Source organism: Mesoplodon bidens (genome assembly GCF_964165515.1).
Source record: "Mesoplodon bidens genome assembly, chromosome: 4".
Lineage (NCBI taxonomy): Eukaryota > Metazoa > Chordata > Mammalia > Artiodactyla > Ziphiidae > Mesoplodon > Mesoplodon bidens.
The window spans coordinates 14602631-14617977 of record NC_138160.1 but is presented as its reverse complement, the minus strand read 5'-3'; the positions used below and the strand labels follow the sequence as shown (position 1 = coordinate 14617977).

The 15347-nt window shown below is 41.5% G+C and overlaps 1 pseudogene across 1 annotated transcript; it reads right to left on the bottom strand.

Moving 5' to 3' along the window:
- Positions 1-6521: 6521 nt before the first annotated feature.
- LOC308617208 (large ribosomal subunit protein eL33-like) lies at positions 6522-6866 on the bottom strand (annotated as a pseudogene). Its single transcript has one exon. The product of its transcript is annotated as a large ribosomal subunit protein eL33-like (transcript).
- Positions 6867-15347: the final 8481 nt, after the last annotated feature.

Below are 15347 nucleotides of genomic sequence, written 5' to 3'. Positions count from 1 at the left end.
GAGGCCCAATCTCCAAATCTCACACTGGAAGTTAAGGCCTCAATGTATGAATTTGGGGGGATGTAATTCAAGCCATAACACCTGCTGATGCTTCCCGTCACCTCCAAAGTTGAGCTATAATCTGCTGTACGTGTGTTACTACTCATCTGTGGTTAATGCTCCAGTCACAACCCTACTCTCCCTCCAGAGCTAAGAGGTAGAGTCTCCATGTACTTAACACTCTTTACCACCTCATTGCAAGACCAGGCTTCAGAAGACAATGAGGTAGTTCTTAGCCTCATGAGCCTGAGTGATACCCTTGCCTGAGCCTGTGCTGCCTGACTGTTTACTTAAGAGAGAGCAGTCCCTTGAAGAGAACCGTGCAGACCCCTTGGTTACTGTAGTAGGTTGTGTAGTGTCCCCTAAGATTCTTGTCCATCCGGAGGAAATAGGGTTCTTGCACGTGGAATCAAGTTAAGGTGGGCCTTAGGGTGGGCCCTAAGTGGTGCCATCATTAAGAGAGGGAGACACAGACACACAGAGAGTAAAGACAGCCTTGTGAAGATGGAGGCAGCAAGTACAGTGATGCTGCTACAAGCCAAGGAATGCCAAGGATTGCTGGCAGCCCACTGCAGAAAATTCATGATTTGTTTCTTTCCCTCCACACGTTCCCATCCAATTCATCAGCAGCTCTCACTGAGGGTCTTCTAGGATGTGTCCTGGATCTGACAACTTCTTGCTGTTTCTATTCTTGTTGACCTCATCTAAGCCATTGACAACTTTCATGTAAGCTCTTGTGATAGTTTCTTAATTTGTTTCTCTGCTTTCACTCTTGATGACTTATGAACCATCCTGTGCACAGTGGCCAGTGCGATTTTTAAAAATTTAAATCTCATCTCATCACTTTCCTTCTTAAGACCCTACAAAGGCTTCCCGTAGTAATCGGGATGAAATCCAATCTCTTTTCCTGCTCACGATGCCCACTTTCTATGAGCTGCCAGCTTACATCTCCACCATCACCTAACACCCTCCCTGCTCATCCACCACATTCCAGCCACATCTGCCTCCTTCCATGCCAAGACACGTATTTCCTCTGCTTGGAGTGTTCTTTCTCCCAGATCTTCCCTTGCCTGCTTCCTATTGCCACGCATACTTGCTTAATTTAATTATTGCCTTCTTAGAGAAACCTCCTCCAGTCACACAATTTAAAATGTGATATATATATATATATACATATATATATATATATATATATATATATATACAGACACACACACAGACATACACAGACACACACACACACACAATGGAATATTGCTCAACCATAAAAAAGAATGAAATATTGTCATTTGCAGCAACATGGATGGACCTAAAGATTATCCTACTAAGTGAAGTAAGCCTGACAGAGAAAGACAAATATCATATGATATCACTTATATGTGGAATCTAAAAAAATGAAACAAATGAACTTATCTCCAAAACAGAAATAGACTCACAGACGTAGGAAACAGACTTAGGGTTACTGAAGGGGAAAGGTGGGGAAGGGACAAATTAGGAATTTGGGATTAACAGATACACACCACTATGTATAAAATAAGTAAACAATAAGGATTTACTCTATAGCACAGGGAACCATATTCAACATCTTGTAATAACCTATAATGGAAAATAATCTGAAAAAGATTATATGTGTAACTGAATCTCTTTGCTGTACACCTGAAACTAACACAATATTGTAAATCAATTATAGTTCAAGAAAAAAAAAAGGAGTCACCATCTTGATCCATCACATCAGGTCTCTCAAGAGCACTTTGTCACCATCTGACATTTTTTTGTGTGTGTATTTGTTTGCTTGTTTTCCTGCTTTACCTGTAATGTAAGATCCACAAGAGCAGGTAATGTTTCTATTCATACAAACAGTATGAACATGGTGTGACACAGAGTAGTTGTTGAGTAAAAATATGAGTGAATAAATGTAGGGTGGAAGAAATTGTCACAATTGTATTCATGGAGGTTGCCAAGGATCATTCAAACTTCCATTCACAGCTGAATGATTACAGAAAGCATGGGCTATGTAGGCTAGTAACACATAAGAATATTGCAGGGCTTCCCTGGTGGCGCAGTGGTTGAGAGTCCGCCTGCTGATGCAGGGGACACGGGTTTGTGCCCCGGTCCAGGAGGATCCCACATGCCCGTGAGCGTGGCTGGGCCCGTGAGCCATGGCTGCTGAGCCTGCGTGTCCGGAGCCTGTGCTCTGTAACGGGAGAGGTCTTAACAGTGAGAGGCCCCCCAAAAATATTGCAGTAAATGGTAATGAAACCCGCCTTTCTTTTGTTGAGAAGATCTCCTATAGCCAGCCTTCGGCTTTGCCCACAACCATTACATTATCCAGTTTTGCAACATGCTTAGTCTTTCATCATCCTGAATATTTCATGTATTTCATGTATTCAACCCTAATAAGTTATCAGCATTGCCACGTTATATATTTTTGCCTGCTTCAAGGGCAAAAAATAATTAAAATTATGTAAAATACACAAGTAATAGATTCCATGGGATTGGGCAAAAAACTTTCTTTGACTGGTCAATGATGCCTGAAATTCCTTTACTGAGGCAAAGTTTTACATTCTAAATCAGAGATAAAGTTTCAAGATAAAAGACCTGGGAAGAGGCTTAGTGGGCAAGCACTTATTTGGTAGCTGAAAAGAGGGATGGGGGAAAATGCCTTTAAGTGCAAAAGTTGAAGAACATCAGTTTTTGCCTATGGCTTCTGGCAGGCGGATTCTTAACCATTACACAACCAGGGAAGCCCCCCGCCTTGCAATTTTTATTCTGGTAGAGAGGTGCAAATGTGGGTCATGAGAGCTCTACAATTCTGAATTGTTGGCACATAAACATATAATACCCTGTTACGCATCATAACTGCCTGTGAATCCCTTCCTTCCCTTGTTTTGGTCAAATTTCATTCTTCCTTTGCCCATATAGAGTCTTTTCATGATTTTCTCCAGATCTTGATATTCCCCGTTGCCCTATAAAATTTTTTAGGCTATTTCTTATGTGTGAATAACATATTTCTCTTAGGCTTTTCTCAGCAAAATCCTTCCCTTGCAAATTTGTTTTCAGAATTATGTTTCATCAAATCTTTTGAATCTGATCCCCTAGTAAAATTCTCCCCCTCGGAGGAGAAGACATGCGAAGTGGGTCAGGGAAGAAGAGAAATGAGACGGAACATCAGTAACATCTCATCCGTAAAGCTCGCCTTCCTCTGGACTCATGTTTCTGACTTACTTGGTCTATTTCCTATTGTGTCCTTCAACCGCAGTCCCAGTGGACAAAGGTTGTCCCTCTTTTATGTTCTCAAAAGCATCCTATAAATAACAAGAACACCTGCTTTCTGTTTTGTGGTCATTTTCTAATGTTGTCTGAATTGCTTACCTTATGCATATTTTTTCACAATGATAAATATCCACAACGTCTTGATATGACATCTGTTTTCAATGAGGGGCACAGAGCTGATGTTAGTTCAAGTGTTCAGAGCATACAGCACAAAGCCCAAGATACGGATCTAAATGTAGGAGTTGTGCATCCTTACTCTGTACCTGAAATTGAAATTCAGACCATATTTTATCTGAGAACCTCTATTTTATAGTGAGAAAAGGGAAAAAGGCAAGGTTAGAGTTGTATTGGAACTCAAAAATAAAAATAGATGTTCATAGAAATGAATAAGATAAGGGATACAGATACACTTTGTAAAATATATTCATGTACAAATATAAAATAATAATGTGTTATACTGACAGTTGATTTTTTTTCACCTTCAGACTAGATGATTGTTTTAATCTTTCAGAGACAACTTCTTTGAATTTCCTACCATGTAAAAGAGGGGGGAGGGTGGTAAAAGGCAGTAAAACTAAGCAAACTTAGTTTTCTCCTTCCATGATTGTCATTGGTGGTTGTCATAGCTTGCTAAAGAAAATGGGTGGAGAATTTACTCACTTATTTTCATAATATGTTTGAGTATTACTTTATTATCTTTATTTCCTCAAGTTATGAATAAGCCAGTCAAGATTGTATATGTCCAGTCTATGTCCTGCTCTCAGAAAATATTTTCTCCTTGACATGTCACTAATACTCAATGCTATTAGTTAAAATTTATTATTCAATTTAAATTAAATTCTTTAATTTATATTGTCAAAAGTTACTGAATATTGGAATAGTTAAAAACAATTTTTTTTTTACCTTAGTTAAATCTTAACATCTCTGAGAATACAGAGAAGCAGACGTGTTATACCCACTTTAGGGATGGGCAAACTGAGGGCCAGGGGAATTTACACCTAGGATAACAATCAGTGGTGTGTTGTTAGATGTTTAAACACCGGCTCTCCTGGGGAGAGGGGAGGGAACCCCAAGTCCCTGAATTGTAGCATTTACCAGTTCTTGTGGTGTAAATACTCCCACCATGCCTGACCCAAGCTACCCATGTGAGGTCACTGACATGAGGTTGGAAGAGGTGGACATAATTGGTTCTTGCAACAGTAGCTCAGAACCCTAATGCTTCATGGCAACTGACTGCAGCATCTTTAAGAGTGCTTTTCACTCTTTTAGGTTATTTTGAGTGAAATTAAAATAACCAAGAGCCAGCCTAAGCAAAAAACCCCAAAAACAACAAAAAAGGAAGAACCCATAGGATGTGTGTGGTGTAAGGTGGTGTCTCATGGAACACAAAGAAGAGCTGACCCGCTGGACCTCTTGATGTATGAGGACCATGGTAGCTCTGAGGGCCTCTGCAGTGGAATGGGAGGGTCTTCCCTCTGGAGTGCTGGCATTTATTTGCCTCGATTACTGATAACTCCTAACTCTGTCATCTGGGATCAAAGTCCAAACTCTGAGGGGAGATCGTCCAGTTGGTCCAACTTGGGTCCATCGTCCACAGCCAGGGGAATCCACGGCACAGATGTTGCTGCTGGGGCCTCACCATCATGACACATGCCATTTCTAGAGAAGCAGGAATCACTGTGCTCTTCAAGCTCCTCTTCATTTAGGAATTAGGTACCTGGTGTGTGCTATTGCTGGGTCATCCAGCAGCCAAGCACCCCTTTTCCAGACAATACAGTGTCAACATGTCCTCCATATTTGAGGTCACGCTTCTCAGGCTCCTACGTTCTTAGCCTAAATTGTAAATATAATCACCACCAGCATCCCCTGTATATAACCCTCGGGGAAGAGGAGAAAAGAGAAAGAGAACTTCTGTTTTAAAATGGGGAAGGAAATAAAATGAGAGACTTTCAGTTAAACGTGTAGATTTGATTACACATGTACAAACAATTCTGCCCTTGAAAAACCTCATTAAGATAATTAGAGAACTTTTGAAAAGGGAAAAGCTCATAGGATAAAAAGAATAGAAGTAAAGAGAATACCAACATAATTTTGGAAGCTGGAAAGGAAACCAGCGAGTGGTAACTGAATTAGCAATGCAGAGGAAATTGAAATAAAAATTGGAGAGGCAAAGCCAAGTCAAGTTTTATCACAGAAGTCCAGAAATGGACATTTTTGGAAATGGAAAACACCATAGGCCTCCAAAAATGGGGTATTCAGCATGGGGTTGAAGACGACAGGTTGTCTCCAAGTATTTATAAGCAGTTACCATCCTCCTCCCCACATCCCCTGCCTTCTTCCCGTTCAGTCCTGATTCCAGCTCTTTTTACCTGGCAGAAGACTTGAGAATCGGTCTATGAAGAATCTGAAACAGGAAATCCAGGCTCGGGAATTCCTGGCTGAGGATGGGGACACTGAAAACAAGGGCATTAAGTGAAACGCTAGACACTTTACATGGACAGTTAGACCTCCCAATCCCTTTTCGATGTTGAGCTCCAGAATTCTTGCCGCTAGATGGATACCTCTGAGAAAGGAAGAAAGCAGCTCCTCGCAGCTGAGAATCAGCTAGCTGCTGGGGTGGTGAGGGGCCGGGGTGTGGCCGGAACAGTCACACAGGAACTCCCACACAGCAAGATCCCTTGCTTGGGGTTTCCTGCAATTGCCGCCGTGAAACTTTTCCGTTTTAATTCATCCGAATGCGTGCCGCGTAAGCGGAGCCTATACGAGGAAGCATGCACCATGGGCTCGGAAGCAGGTGCAGATCCACCTTCCGACAGGTTTCCCTCCTGCCTCCCCAGAAGCAGTTCTCCTGAGCCCCTGTGCCCCACTCAGCCTGCCTCTCCATGGCCCTACCCTGTGAGTACTACTGCCCTCTGCCCGGGATGGAATCCCATGGGTCAGCTGGGGAAGGCAGCCCTCCAGCCCATCTGGGCCCTGGGCACAGGTAGGGGAGGTTCAAGTTCAGGCAAGATCCCCTGGCAGGCAGTGCCAAGGAGCGTTTGGTGAGTGCCTTTGCAGAATCCCTTCCTCCTTATTCAGGTGCCACCAGCACAGAAGTGCAATCCATTGGAAGGGGTGGGGAGGGCAGGGCATGGGGGCGTGTCTGCTGCAGGCTGTGCCTTCTTGTCTTTTTTTTTCCCACACTTTTATTTATTTACTTTTCAATAAGTTTAAATCCTTGAAGTGTACAACATCACATGGATTCTGTGTCCAGTGGCCTTAGCAGGAAGGTTGCTTCGGAATTTGGCACAAACCATGCCACAGTTTCCATGAGCGCGAGTTATCTTTCTGCAGATTACTCTGGTTGTGTTAGGTTTTCCACCAGGAATTACTGTGTTCTTTGCTTTGTACACATAAGCACATCTCTTGCCTAGATAGAATTTGGTTTCATCTCAAGCATATACACCTTCAATTTGCAGGAGAGCTGTGTGCTCCATCTAGTTCCATAGACACCACTTATAGCCAGCAAAAATGGCCTTAGACCACAGCCGTCCAGACATAATTGTCATTTTAGAAGTCCTCCACAGGGTCCAAGATGGCTGAAAGAGTGCGCCTTATTTTCTTATTTAGCTATTTAAGAAAATGCAGTGTCCTAAAGCTAGAAACATAAATAATGCCATCAGAACTCTCTTCTATGTTCATTAAAATGTGGAAGAAACGGACAAAGCCAGTTTGTTCTTATGTGAGTGCCCACAGTAAGGGAAGTTCAGAACTGCAGAACAGAAATCAGACTTGCATGATCAGACATGGGAAACTGCTGGAATGGATGGTTAGACAGACATGCTCTTGGTTTCAGTTGGGTTTGAAATAAGCTATTGAGTACAGTTAAGAAAACTTTTAGTGTAGACACCAAACATACACAAAGAACTTCTATGGATTATCTAATTTGGAGAGACAGAGGGAGAGACACCACATGGTGGTTGGTCTGCCTGATATTGTACCAAAGCACACGTGCTCTTAAGTGAGAATTAAATAGGAGGTAAACCTGATGTTGATCCCAGGCGCCTCTGGTTTCATGATCATGTCACAGTACTGAAAATAATTCTTGTTTGCATATATGCTGTTCATACAAAATGGCCCTTAGGTGCAAGCCAGTAATTTCATTTGGTGTGGAAATGATGAAACAAATCCATGGTGATGTGAGAAGAGATCAGGCTGCTTTGGACTTGGGCGAGAAGGAAGGTCTGCCTTTGTTTGGCAGATGGGTAATTTTTTACACATGATTTTTGCCAAATAGGCAAAATTAGATTTTAGAATCTAACCTGGATACAGTACAACTCTACTGGAATTAAAATTTACATTCTCAAAATAATCAGTATGTTAACACTTGAATTAGTATAAGCAAACATGTTTTCAAACATGTTTTCATATATATTAGAAACTATAAAAGATTAAACATAATTTGGATAAAATTAACCAACGGCTGAAGCAATCTATCCTCAAAATCATATGAACACACTCTTTTCTTCCCAAATCTCAATATAGGTGCAAGGGTATTTATCAAGTATTGAGGAAATTAAGTTATAGCTACTATAAAATAAATGTTGATGCATCTAATCGTAGTAGGTCAGGAGTAATGTTCCAGAAAATATAAAATCTCACAAGAAGAGATTCAGAGTCAGAATTTTCCAGGGCTAAGTAAACACTGTCCAGGAGGTAGACCAGGAAATTTTCTACTTCTTATCACCCAACAGATAAATAATGCACAGACTTGGTGAGCACACAATGGTAGCAAAGGGAGTTGAACTGTTCTGCAGGCTATATTATCCAGGTTGTGGTAGATTGGACACTCTGGCTATAGAAATTATCCTCCTAGGAGGTCCTGATTGAAGACATGGGAAACTTACTACAAAATCCTAAAAGAAAGCATGCAAACTATTATGTATGGACTAGACGCCAAAGGTTCCCTAGCAATTTGTTGTTTGAAAGAATGTATTCCATATAATTATAAAAGTCACAACTAACCATCTGTTTCCATGTCCTAGCATCATGTTGGTCAGCAGTGGAAAAATGAACATCTTGTTGTTTTTGATGAGCTCCATTTAGGTTTATCTGAACATATGAAACACTAATGATAATTTAATTCAGCATTTATTGTGTGTCTAGAATGTGAACAGCATGGTAATAGACAGTGGGAGAAAGACATGGGGAAAAAAGTTCTGATTCTCAAAGAGTTTGCAGGCAGCAAAGGAGACAAAGAATGTAGAGTGTGGTCATAGAAGGTGCAGTGGGGTTATTTACTTAAAACATTTATTGAATGTCTACTAAATGGCTGGTACTATGCTTAAAGCTGCAGATACAGACATAAGAGACACAGTCCCTGCTCTCAAGGAGGTGATGATACAGTTGCAGGGGGCAGTGGGGAGAGACAGGGTTACTGACAGTTACAATATGCTGTTCTAAGTGCAATCACAGAGGACAACCCGGGGTGCCGCAGGGAAGATGATCGTACACTATCCTCCTTTGGGAGCATCAGGGAAGGCTACCCAAAGAGTTGACAACGGGCCTGAGCTTTTTAGGACTGAGCGCTTATTCACTGTTTCATTGGACACATGTGGATTGACTTCCACCCTCTTCTGGGCACTGTTCTAGGCATATGGGATCTATAGCTGAGGTCTCTGGCTTCATGGAGTGTATTTTCCGGGTGGGGGGCACGTGGGGTGGAGGGAATAAGTGAGTAGATACATAAGGTCATATCGGCTGCTAAAACTGCTTCAAAATGTTCTATGGGGACAAAACTGAGAAATGTGTTTTAACACTGAATCATCTTAATAGTCAAAAAACCCAGATACTTAAATTCTAATACTTTCATTATTTTGCTGAGTTACAAACACATCTTCTAAATACATAATTTGCTAATATTTGGTTTAATGTTAATATTTGGTTTATCTAACTCATCTAATTAGATTAGCCATTAAGAAATTGGTAAGATGGGAGAAGGATATACCAAAAAGATGAAGAAAAAAATAATAGAGCAAAATGTCTCATTGGCAAGTCATAGACATGAAAGAGTATGATGCACTCAAGGAATTGCAAACATACTTAATGTGACCAGTGTGCAGGGTATGAAGCAGCAAGTGGTGGAATTGGAAAGGTGAGCAGGGATCAGATCATAAAGCCCAGGCTGCCAGATTGAGGAACTTGGACTTCTTTCTCAAGGAAGATTCTAATCATGTCACCAAGATCATCAAATGTTTATTTTAGAAGGATAAATTTTTCAGTGGAGTGGAGAATAGTTGGCCAAAGGACAAAGTTGGAGATGGGAGTTAATTAAAAGGCTGCTGCAATAGTCCAGGGGAGAAATGATGAGGGTCTGAGCTAAGGCAGAGTCAGTGTAGTTGGACGTGAACTAATTTAACAGAGGCAGAATCCTTAGGATCTGGTAATTGATAGGATACGGTGGCTCTGTCAGATGCTTCCGTGAGAATAGTGCTAGTCCCCAAGGTGGAAACCTTAGGAGGAACATATTTAATCAGGCAGATGAGGAGTTTGGTCTTGAACCTGAAGCATTGGAGATATCCGAGGGACAATTAAGTGGTTATCTCCAAGAGGCAGCTGAATCTATGAGTTTAGGGCTCAGCAGAGTGGCTGGGACTGGGAAGCATTGAATTGGGAGCTGTTTGGGTGACTGAAGAAGCTACCGGAGTGTCTGAGAGAATTGAGGTGGCCCCTCAAGAGAGAAGCAGGAACATGTGAGAAGAGAATATTCACACATGTGCAGGGAGAGAAAAGAGGCCACCCGCTTCCCCGCCCCCAAAAACAAACCCAAAGAATGAGAAGGAGTTGCAGGGGTGAAGAGAGAATGGTGTACTGGAAAGCCAAGGGGGTTGTAAGCAGGGGGATGTGGGCAACTGTCAATCATAACAGAAGGTTGTGATGTGGAGACTGAAAACTGTCTGCAATTTAGCGACAATGAAGTGAGTGGCCACCTTTACCAGAGAAGTTTTAATAGAATGAGTGTGTGATGGGGATGAGGGTGAGGGCTGTGTATAGGGATGAGGAAGTAGAAATTATATAAGATTAAAGAGTCAATGAGGGATTCAAAGTGGAGACGGTGATTGGAAAGAACTCTTCCAAGAACGTTGACTCTGAAAAGACAAATGAATGGATTTAGAGAAAGAATTCAGAAGGCTTCTCCCCCTTTATCATTGTGAGAGGATTTGGGTTATTATTTTAAGCTGGAGCTAATGAAGGGGAAAGAGAGAGAGAGAGACAGAAATTTTGGAGAAAAAAGGACCCAGGCTCCCAGAGGTCGGGGACTGTGTATCCAGAGCAGAGACAGCGTGGCTTTCAATTGAAGAAAACAAGTTCTATGAAAATGTTGTGATGGTTAATTTTATGTGTCAACTTGATGGGGCTAAAGAATGCCCAGAGAGCTGGTAAAGTGGGTGTGGCTGTGAGAGTGTCTCTGGAAGAGATGAACATTTGAATCAGTAGACAGAGGAAAGAAGATGGTCCTCACCAAGGCTGGCAGGCATCATCTAATTTGTTGAGGCCTCAACTAGAACAAATAGCCAAGGAAAGAGGAATTCACTCTCTTTGCTTGAACTGAGAAATCCTTCTTCTCCTGCCCTCAGACATTGGTGTTCCTGGTTCTCAGGCTTTCTGACTTGGGCTGGGGCTTACACTGGCCCTATTCTCAGGCCTTCAGACTGGGACTGAATTACACCACTGGTTTTCTTGGTTCTCCAGCTTGTAAAGGGCAGGTCAGGGGCTGTCTCATCCTCCAAAACTGCGTGAGTCAATTCCTACAATAAATCTCTATCTATCTGGCTGTCTATATCAATATCTATCATTATCTACCTGTCTACCTATCTATCTATGTATCTCTCTACCTACCTGCCTATATCCTCTGTTTCTCCGGAGAATCCTGACTAATACAGGAGGTTGCTTGCATCACAGATGCAGTTGTGTTTGTGGATTAGGAAGTTGGAAGCCAATAGAACTCAGTGCTCACAGGTTCCATTTTCTCTATGAAGTAGGTGGAAAGGCCAGATGCTGAGTAAGGATGATAATATGTAATATTAAGCTTGGGAGAGGAGGAGAAAAAGAGCAAAAGTCAAAATAAGGGATGAAAGTAATTCTGCCTAATGGATAAGATAAGGTTTTGTGAACAAGGTGGTATTGGATTTGGCCCTAATGTGGACACGATTTAGGAAAATGGAGAGGGAGAAGTAGGTTCCAGGGAGAGGACCAGCATGAGCACAAGCAAAAAAACAGAAGAGTGAAGGTCATGTCAAGGTCACCAACTCACAAAAGTGCGAATGTTGGTTTGATAACAGGATACACGAAGGGAATTATACAGATACAATGATTCAAAAATGTCATATTTGTCTATGTGTCTCTGGGACCCAACATGATTCCTGGCACCAATATGGGCCCTCAATGAATATGTGTTACATGAGTGAGAGCAACTTCATTTGCTCCTCAGCAAATTATGAAAATTAAAATAAACATCCAAGGACAAGAAATGAATACTAATTTCCTTTTTTTATTAAATAGCAAAACATCATTACTTCTCACTTTTCATCTATATAGGTGCTCCATAGCATACTAGTGCTACATAAAAACTGTCCTAAACATAGTGGGTTAAAAAAGCAGACTTTTTGAAAATTAAATGTCATAGATTCTGTAGGCAAGGAATTCAGGCAGGGCTGGGCTGGGTCATTCTTCTGCCTCTAGTGAAGTTGGCTGAGATGACTCAGTGGTACTCAGCTGGCAGATGGACTACTCTGAGGATCCAGAATGGCTCCTCTCACAAACCTAGCACCTTGGTGAGGGTGGCTGGCAGGCTGGGCTCCAGCTGGGACTGTGCACTGGGGAGCACCTACATGCAATGTCTCTAGCACGGCAGTCTTCAGTAGTTGAGCTTCTTCAATGTTGTCTGGCTTCCTACAGAACAGAGGCTCTCACTAGAAGGTGAGTTTGCCCTCCCAGAGGACAGCTGACAATATGATCAGGAGCTAGGTTTGGTTGTTACAACTGGGGGAGAAGGTACTCCTGTCATCTAATGGGTAGAGGCCAGGGATGCTGCTAAATATTCTCAATGCATAGGACAATGCCCACCCACTCCTCCCAACAAATAATTATTCAGCCCAGAATATCAATAGTGCTGATGTTGAGGAACTTTGCAGTAGATCCAGGGAGCCACAAGAAACAGACAACAGCTGCAAGGCCTCCCTAAGGTCAGGCAGAGTCACTTCTCTCCATTGTATACGTGACAAGAGATTCACAAAGCCAGCCTGGTTTGAAAGGGGAAGGGAACAGACTCCACCTGTTGATGGGGGAGATGGCAAGGTCACACTGTGTTAGAGCATGTGGATGGCACAGCTTTGAAAAATACAATTTACTGCAATAGAGATGGAAGCATAAACAGATATGTGGGGTTGGATGTACAGGGGAGGGGGACAGTTTAGCAGTCAAAGCCATTGAAGTTGAAGTCCTGAACATACATCATATCAGATGAGGAAAAGGAATGGACCCAGTTAACATGCTTCATGGGAAAATCTTACTTCCAATAGGAAAGCTGAGTAGGGAAATTGCCTTTCTCCCATCTCTGTTCCAATTGACAAGCAAAAAATCAGTGAAAAGTGGACTCATCAGAAAGAGTTAGATTCTCCCCCTGCTGATTCCTTGGGACACCAAGGCCTAGAGTCTTCACTGATGGTGAGAGTACTGAGCTGAGGCCACCAATGTTTTCACCAGGGATTCTCTCTCCCTGAGCTCTTGGTGCCCATGGAGTTTATAGAGAACAGTTTGTTGGTTTGTATTCAATCTTGTATTGTCTTCTCCTTAAGGGGACTCTGTGAGGTCTTTCGTACTGGGCTGAGAACAATCTGAGTGCCAGATTCAGTGCTGTGCTCAGAACAAGCCCTTCCCTTCCATCTGGGCCTTTTGTCCTTCCACCAAACCTCTGAGCCTCCACTCTGCCCTCCATTAGCATGAGTTCTTTCCCAAGAGTCTCCTTTTGTCCCATAAAGGATAAACTAGCCATATTGGATTTGTAGCTGTATTTTGTGTATTTCTTTTTAAAAGTTTATTTATAGTATATATATTTTTAGAAACATTTGAACAAGTTGTCAACATCTATTAAAAATTAGGCAATTTCACATAAAATAAAAAAAAAAAAAACCTTTCTTGCTTGTTTTGAATCCCTGAAAGATCTGACATATTGAACCCACAATCTTAATGGCAACAAATGTCTAGATTCGGGTAGCATCTGCCTTGGAAGATACCTTGTCAAAAGAATCTGTGAAATGCTACAAGGGAAATTTCCCATTTTAGGGATTTCCCATTGTATGGTAGTATGTCTAAATCCCTGAGAAGCCCTGAATAATGCTGATATTACTGATAATGATAAAAATAACTGTTTAATTTTGTTTAATGCAGGATTTTTCCAATGGACAAGAAAACATTTTTTTTTTAGAAAGTAAATATACTTTGAGACATGTAGAAGCAAAATGTAAGCAGGACCTCATGGAAGCCAGTGCTCCAGACCTGCATGCAAATGCATGAATCTGGGATCCTTGGTACATGACATACATGGAATATTTTTTTGCAAAAATGGCTGCAATAACTTCCCTCTCTGTGTCTATGCCCTTGTTAAGTCACCCTCCACAGTGACTTAGGCCTTGGCCTAGTGACTTGTTTGGCTAATAGAGCAAAAACAAATATGACACACACATACACTTAAGATTCCTTGTGCATTAGGTCTTGCCTTCACTTGCTGGGCTTAGAATTCTGAGACCATCATTTGAATAAGCCCGAGCTAATCTGCTGGAGAGATCACGTGGTGGAGAACTGAGGTGTCCCAGACTATGACCCAAGCCAACTGCCAGCCTTCAGTCATTTCCAACTTACTACAAATATGTACGTGAACCCAGCTGCTATCTCCTGGTGCAGGTAAATCTTCCCAGCTGAGCCCTGCCCAAATAGACAATGCACAGAATCATGAGCAAATAAGTGGGTGTTATTTTAAGTCACTAAATTTGGGGACTGTATACCAATGGAAGACAGATATCCATCACTATCTGAAATTAGTCTACTTGCTTATTTGTTGCCCTCCCTTCTAGGATTTAAGCCTTGTGAAGCCAAGAACTTTGTCTTGTTTACACTGTGGTCATCAAGCCTAAAACAGAGTCTGGGAGCCACCCACAGAAGCCCAAAGGAAATATTTCTTGAATGAATGAACCATTTCTCATGGGGTGACCTCATCTGCTTCTCCTTTTTAGGGAAGGGCAGGGAAGAGGTTAAAGAGAGGAAAGAGAAAGAGAAGTTAGGAGAAGTGAGGGGATTATAATTATACCTAGGTGTCAACAATGCTCAACATTTTTTTTTAACACTGGAAAATTTCAACCTACACAACAGTAGAGAAAATGACTTAATAAACTCCTTTTGAACCTGAATTCCTGCTTCAGTAATTATTATTCACTAATTTTGAGCAAAAGTATTTCTGAAATATCTGGATAGGCCAACACCATTAGATACAAGGTGTGTGTGTCTGTTTTTTAACTCAATTGATTCTTAGTCTATTAGAGAGAAAAATGACTTGAAGACCTTTTAATTTTTTTCCTAAATACAATATTACAAATGAAGCAGCCACTCTTACTCATAAAACTCCAATCCTTCCAAAATCTTGGCAGGTTATTTTAAAGACTGCTATAGATTAACTACGTTATAAACTCAATCCAGCAGTCTTGGATGAAAAAATGCAATAATTTTAACTGGTAAAAAGGAAGAAATGAAAGGAAATGCAAGATTAAGACCAAGTTTTTTTTTAATATGAAATCATCAACATAGGTGAAATTATTTCAGAGCAAAGATCAAAGACCTGACAGTTTTCAAGGAAGCTAAAGAATGTACCATATGTGTACTGTGGATCTACACATACGTAGACACGTGGGCTTACATCCTGGATTGGACAGGTGTTTTAAATGTCATTTGCTCAAGTTCTGGGTCAATATTAATTTCAAAGGACCAACGTTTGAGCATTGGCT